Below are 7,069 nucleotides of genomic sequence, written 5' to 3'. Positions count from 1 at the left end.
ATGCCTTCTTGAAGGATACCCCCACCCCGGGGATAGAGCATTCATTCAAGCGCACCTAGAGGCAGCCAGGTGGGTCACACACCTTTGCTTCAACTCTGCCTCCTTCCCTGCTTCACTCCTGTCCCTCCCTCCCACCTGCTCCGTGGGGTCACTCTTCCTAACAAAGCAGTAGGCATCAGCTCTTAGCCTCAGGCTTTGCTTTCTAGGAATCCAGGCAAGACAACAGTTATCTCCCTCTAAGGGTGTTGGAGGATGGAGGGAAGAAAAATGGCCCATCGAACTGAGAAGGAAGGCATCTTGGGATGGAAAAATGAGGCAGGCAGCTCCATCTAATCAATGGATCCGTTTATTACAAGATAACTTACTCTCAGGGTGGGATCAGCCAGACAATGACCTGGAAGCATTCGAGGCTGCACTCTTCACTGCCGAGGGGCCATTCAGACCATTTTATAGTTAACCTAGGGTATGGGGGTACATGCTTGGAAACAGGACGTGCATTCCTAAGTCAAGATTTATGAATGGGTAACTAGTCTCGTGGGTGCAGGGAATAGGCAGTAAAGGTCTTCATCATTGTTTGGGGACTAACAGAGCATAGAGGTCACCTGGTCCAAATGATTATTAAACAACATCTATGAACTACAAAGCCCTTGAAGTGATTTACTGCACAGTACAGTCCGGGATAGCGTCAGTGGAAGGACAGCAGAAACCGAACAGGCCCAAGACAGCGTCAGTTATGCTAACAGCCATATGAAGGGTTTGTGCAAAGATGAAATATGCTCATTAATGTCAAGGGCTTAGATCAGGGTCTGGCATCAGTGGGCTCATCCTTCTCCCTCTTCCCCCACATCCGATCAGTCAGGAGGCCCTCTCACTCCATCTCCTAAACAAATCTTGACGAGGCCCACCACCTCCATCCCCACTAACACCGCCTGTCCAGGCCACCACCAGCTCCTCACCTGGACGCTGAGTGGGTTCTAACTCCAGGCGCCCCGCTGCCAAACCCTCCTTTACTCTGCATCCACAGTGACCTTCCTAAGGAACAAATCTGGTTGTGCCACTCTTCTGCTTGAAACCCTGCCATTTCTCCCCATTACTCCTTAAAGAAGGCGCAAGCTCCAAACTATAATTCAAAAAGATACATGCACCCCAATGTTCACAGCAGCACTATTTACAATAGCCAAGACATGGAAACAACCTAAATGTCCATCGACAGAGGAATGGATAAAGAAGATGTGGCACATATATACAATGGAATACTACTTAGCCATCAACAAGAATGCAATAGTGCCATTTGCAGCAACATGGAAGCAACTAGAGATTAGCATACTAAGTATGAAGTAAATCAGACAGAGAAAATCAAATACCATATGATATCACTTATATGTGGAATCTAAAATATGATACAAATGAACTTATTTACAAAACAGAAACAGATTCACAGACATAGAAAACAAACTTATGGTTACCAAAGGGGAAAGCAGGGGTTGGGGGGAGGGATAAATGAGGAGTATGGGATTAACAGATACACACTACTATAAGTAAAATAGACAAGCAATAAGGATTTAGTGTATAGCACAGGGAACTATATTCAATACCTTGTAATGAACTATAATGGGAAGAATATGAAAAAGAATATATATATATATATATATATATATATATATATATATATCTGAATCACTTGGCTGTGCACCAGAATCTAACACAACATTATAAATCAACTATACTTCAATTAAAAAAAAAAAAAAGAATGTGCAAACTCTGTAGTGTAGGGATGCCCTCCAGGCACCTCCCTGAACACGCCCACCCCACCTGGGCTCCCAGCAGGTTTCCCTTCCCTTCAGCTCTTCCCTCACTTGGTCTCTCTGCCGGAAGGGTCTCTGTGTGTCCCGTTCCCCTCTTCACCTGGCTGATATCAAGTACTGGCAGAAATAGGGAGACTTTCGTTGAACTTTTTATTGAAGAAATTTTCAAAGATGTACAAAATAGAATGACTAGTGTAATGAACCATCTTCAACAATTATCAATACATGGCCAATCATGTTCCATCTGTACTCCGCCCCTCACTGCTTCCTCCTCTTCAGATTATTTGGAAGGAAATCCCACGTATCACGCCTATCATGTCATCTGTTACTATTGGTATTTCACTATGTAACTCTATAAGAACTCTTCTTTACAAAAATAGTACCACAATACTATTATCACATCTATACAATTTAACAATAGTTCCTTAAACCATCAACTATGCCATCAGAGTTTACATTTCACCAACTATTTTATAAAATTTTTAGGAAGACAGTTTGTTTGAATCAGGATCCAAATGAAGTCCATACATTGTCTTTGATTCATATGTCTTTAGGTCGCTTTTTTTTTCTTTAATTTCTTTTAATTTATGTTTCCTATCCACCTCTTATTTTTCTCTTTGCAATTTTCACTTGGTTGTTATTGAAAAACTTGTGTCTTTCATCTGCAGAACTTTCCACAATCTGGATCGTGTCAGTCTTGAGGGTATCATTTTAACAACGTTCCTTTGTCCCTTGTATTTCCTTGAATTGGTAGTTAGATTATAGGCTTGATTGGATCCAAGTTCATTTCTTCTCCTCTTCCTCCTCCTCCTCTTCTGCTTCTTTTTCTGGAAAATTCTATTTAATAGGTGATATTTTATTCTTCCATCAGGGGATGCACAATGTTTGATCTCTCTTTTTGTGATATTAGCAGCCACAGATGATCAGTGCCTGGATCCTTTAACTCATTAGGGATGTAAAATGGTGATATTCAATTCTATGATTCCTTACTTGATTATTAGCTGGGACATTTCACAAGATTTAATGTAAAGGATTCACCAGTCTTTTTGGCTTTTTGAAGCCTGGATTACCCAGAAAGGGCTCAAGGGAACAATATTTCTTGGGTCCTTCCATGTTCGTAACAGTTTGGCTTTTATACTTGAAGGTCAGTTTCACTCGGTATAAAATCTTTTGTTCACATTTCCTGAAATATGTCAGTATATTGTCTTGTGACATAAATCATTGCTGTTGAAAAGTCAGATGACAATTTGTTTTTCTTTCGTTTATAAGTGATTTGCAGATGTAGAGAACAAATGTATGGACACCAAGGGAGGAAAGTGGAGAGGGGGGTGGTGGTGGTGTGATGAATTGGGGGATTGGGATTGACATGTATACACTAATATGTATGAAATGGATAACTATTAAGAACCTGCTGTATAAAAAAATAAATAAAATAAAATTCAAAAATTCCAAAAAAAAATAAGTGATTTGTCTTTTTGCTTTTATTCTATTTTTTTTTTCCTTTAAAGCCCAATAGTTTTCCTAGACATAAGTCTCAGGGTTGACTCACCCAGGTATACAGATGCTTCTTCCAGATGAAATTTCAGGCCATGCTCTCTGTAAGGAACATTTCCTTGAATTATAGTTTTTAGTACTTTTTTTGTTCCACTGTTTTGCTTTTCTTCAGGGTTCTTCATGGATTCCTATTACATGTATGTTCACTCTTCCTTTTCTATATTTTCTCTGTTCTGTCACTCTCGAATCTTTTTATCTCTTTATCTCGCTTTTAAAATGCCCTCCTTTCTATCTTAGTTTTCTTTGAAAATATTCTCTGTTATGGTTATTCTCTCTTCTGTTCCTTTTCATTTCATCTTCATTTCTGAAATGGTTTCTTGTTCTATATAGTTATTTATTTTCTGACTTTATCATCATTCTTTTCAAAACTTTCTTCTTTTTTCCCTAATCACCTGACTTCTGAGCTCATCCAATTTTGATTTATATAGTTTCATAATTTCTATCATTTAAAATTTTTCTCTAATTTTTTTTGAAATGTTTTCATCTCCTTTGTGGACATGTTTTCCTGGCTAGCTTTTATTATTTGTAGGAATGTTATTTTGCAACTCATTCTCCTTTTTCTCATAATTTTACACAGGATTCAACCTTGATGCTTTTCTGATGCTCCTTTTTAAAGTAAAGTGAATTTTTCAGTATTTTTAGGAGACATCAGGTGAGTAAGGATAGTTTTCTAACTTCATGGGTCTTGAGCTCCTCATTCGGTTGAGTTTACAAAGTGATTGTTCTAATTACTATTGCTGCATAACAAATCACCCCAAATTTAGTGTATAAAACAACAACCATTTTATTGTGTTCACAGTTTCTGTGGGCCAGACATTCAGAAAGAATACGGTCAGGATGGCATGTCTCTGCATCATGATGCCTGGTGTCACAGCTGGAAGACTGAGTGGAGATGACTTGAAAGTGCTGGGGCCATCTGACAGCTCATTCACTCATATGTCTGGTGCTGGATGCCGGCTGTCTGCTAGAATACCTACCTGTGATCTCTTCATGTGGCTTGTTGGGCTTCCTCACAGCATGGTGGTTGATTTCCAAGCGTGAACATTTTAGGAAAGAAGGTGGACATACATGGCATTTGGACAGTCTTGAAAGCCACATGGCCTCTACTTCCATGGTACTCTATGTGTCAAGCCAGTCACAAAGTTCCAGCCAGGTACATAGGTCCCACAATTAAAGGGACAAAAGTCAAGGCCACATTGTAAGAAGGGCATGTGGGGGACTTCCCTGGTGGTGCAGTGGTTAAGACTCCACACTCCCAATGCAGGGGACCTGGGTTCGATCCCTGATCAGGGAACTAGATCCCACATGCATGCCACAACCAATAGTTTGCATGCCACAACTAAGGAGCCTGCGTGCCGCAACTAAGGAGCCCATGAGCCACAACTAAGGAGCCCACCTGCCACAACTAAGACCCAGCACAACCAAATAAATAAATAAATATTTTTTAAAAAGAAGGGGGTTTCCCCGGTGGCGCAGTGGTTAAGAATCCGCCTGCCAACGGGTTCAAGCCCTGGTCCAGGAAGATCTCACATGCCATGGAGCAACTAAGCCCATGCACCACAACTACTGGAGCCCGCGCTCTAGAGCCCGCGACACAACTACTGAGCCCGCGTGCCGCAACTACTGAAGCCTGCGTGCCTAGAGCCCATGCTCTGCAACAAGAGAAGCCACAGCAATGAGAAGCCTGTGTGCACCGCAACGAAGAGTAGCCCCTGCTGGCCACAACTAGAGAAAGCCCGCACGCAGCAACGAAGACCCAATGCAACCAAAAATAAATTAATTAATTTAAAAGAAAAAAGAAGGGCATGTGAGATGAGGAGATAATTTTTGCAGCCATCTTCAGAAAATAAAATCTGCCTCAGTGATGTATACATATGCTTGTGTGTATATATAGTACATATGTATGTACACACACACATGACTTTGTACTTCTTGAGATCCCTTGATCCTCCATCCTCCAACCCCACGTTTGTCTGGAGCTTTTCTTTCTTTGTCCCTCATGTGCCTGTCCTGATTAGTTTGGATTCTACTCTCCAAGTCCCAGTGTGGGACTTTGTCATTAAAAAGAGCTCCAGTCTATTAGTTTCAGGAGTGTATAGGGGAAGCAAAAGTGAGTTTATGGGACCCAGAGGGCTGTAGCACCATCAGACCTCACTGTACAGTGGTTCCCTGGCACTTATATACAAATTGGATACTGCAGAAGTATTTTCTAGTTTTAGCTGCTTTTGAATTGGCCTGCCATGCTTTTGAGTAGAAGCTGGTGATTTGGGAATTTAACTGTTCTCAGGACCAGCAGAAGGCCAGGTGTCTTCCTTCTGCTTTCTGCTACATAGAAACCAGTATCACAGGAGTCTAGTAACTATGGTTTGTCCCCACTCAATTGGTATTTTGAGCTTGTGGGTTTAATTTGTCACCTAGTTTTGTTGTAGAAATTGTCTGTGGCTCTTCTGATTTTTTTATTCTAGTTAGGTTTTTTTTGGGGGGTGGGGGTGCATATTAGTCTGTTAGGTCTGTCATAACAAAAAACCACAGGCCGGGTGGCTCAAACAACAGAAATTTATTTTCTCACAGTTTTGGAGGCTAAGTCCAAGGTCAAGGTGCTGTCAGTGTTGGTTTCTGGTGAGACCTTGCTTCCTGGCTTATAGACAGCCACCTTCTCACTGTGTCCTCACATGGCCTTTCCTCTGTGAGCACATGAAGAGAGGGAGTGAGATCTCTGGTGTCTCTTCCTCTTCTAAAGACACCCATCCTGTCAGATTAGACCCCTTATGAACTCAATGAACTTTAATTATATACTTTAAGGACCTATCTCCAAATACAGGCACTTTGGGGGTTAGAGCTTCAACATACGGATTTTGGGCGGACAGTGTTCAGTCCATAACAGGGGGAACTTGGGGAGAGGCTAGAACTACGTTCTGCCATCTTCCCAGAATGAGAGAGGCTTTGGCTGTAGTCCGTACAGGCCAGTGACCCAGGAGAGGGAGCGGAGTGGAGGAGGGTGGGGAGTGCTCTGGAGGTGAAGGGAAGATGCCATCCAGCACTTGACAAAGGCCTCCCGTGGCTGGGGTCCTGCCTACGTCTGCCTCTCATCAACTCCTGACACGTGCTGCCCTCCCCAGTATGCTCCAAGGACAGCAAGCAGCTTCTCGAGTTCCTGGCATACACCGTCCTGCTCCTGGTCCCCTTGCCTTCGCACCCACAGTTGTGATTGCCCGTAAAGCCCTTCCTCGCTTCCCTGCCGCTTCTCTCCAGTTCAATCAAGAGCCCCTATTTATTTTATCCTTTAGCATTTACCTTGGGCGTCTCCTTCTCTAGAAAATCTTCTTAGCTGTCTAGCTGGCCGCAGGGACCCACCACCTCCATGCTCCCAAGCTGTGTGCATTCATGCACACACACGTACACACCACACACATGCACACGCACGCACAGTCCCATGCCACCCACAGATGCCTCCTCACTGCACTTCCCTCAATTGTGTCTTTATGAGCACCTCCACCACTAGACGGTGAGCCCCCTGAGGGCAAGGCCTGTGTCTTGTCACCTGCAGCAGACTGGATCCCTGCTCTCAATTCACTCCCCTCATCACAGAATTCTCTATCTATGCCATCACCGTGGCTTCATGGTGGGTAAAATAGACCTCTCCACCTTCATACCTTTAGGTTGGGCATGGGATTTGTTCTGGCCAGTGATGTTGCAGAGGCTTTAAATGT

The sequence above is a fragment of the Balaenoptera physalus genome (genome assembly GCF_965194825.1).
Source record: "Balaenoptera physalus genome assembly, chromosome: 14".
In the NCBI taxonomy this organism is placed as follows: Eukaryota; Metazoa; Chordata; class Mammalia; order Artiodactyla; family Balaenopteridae; genus Balaenoptera; species Balaenoptera physalus.
Note: the sequence above shows the minus strand (reverse complement) of the source record.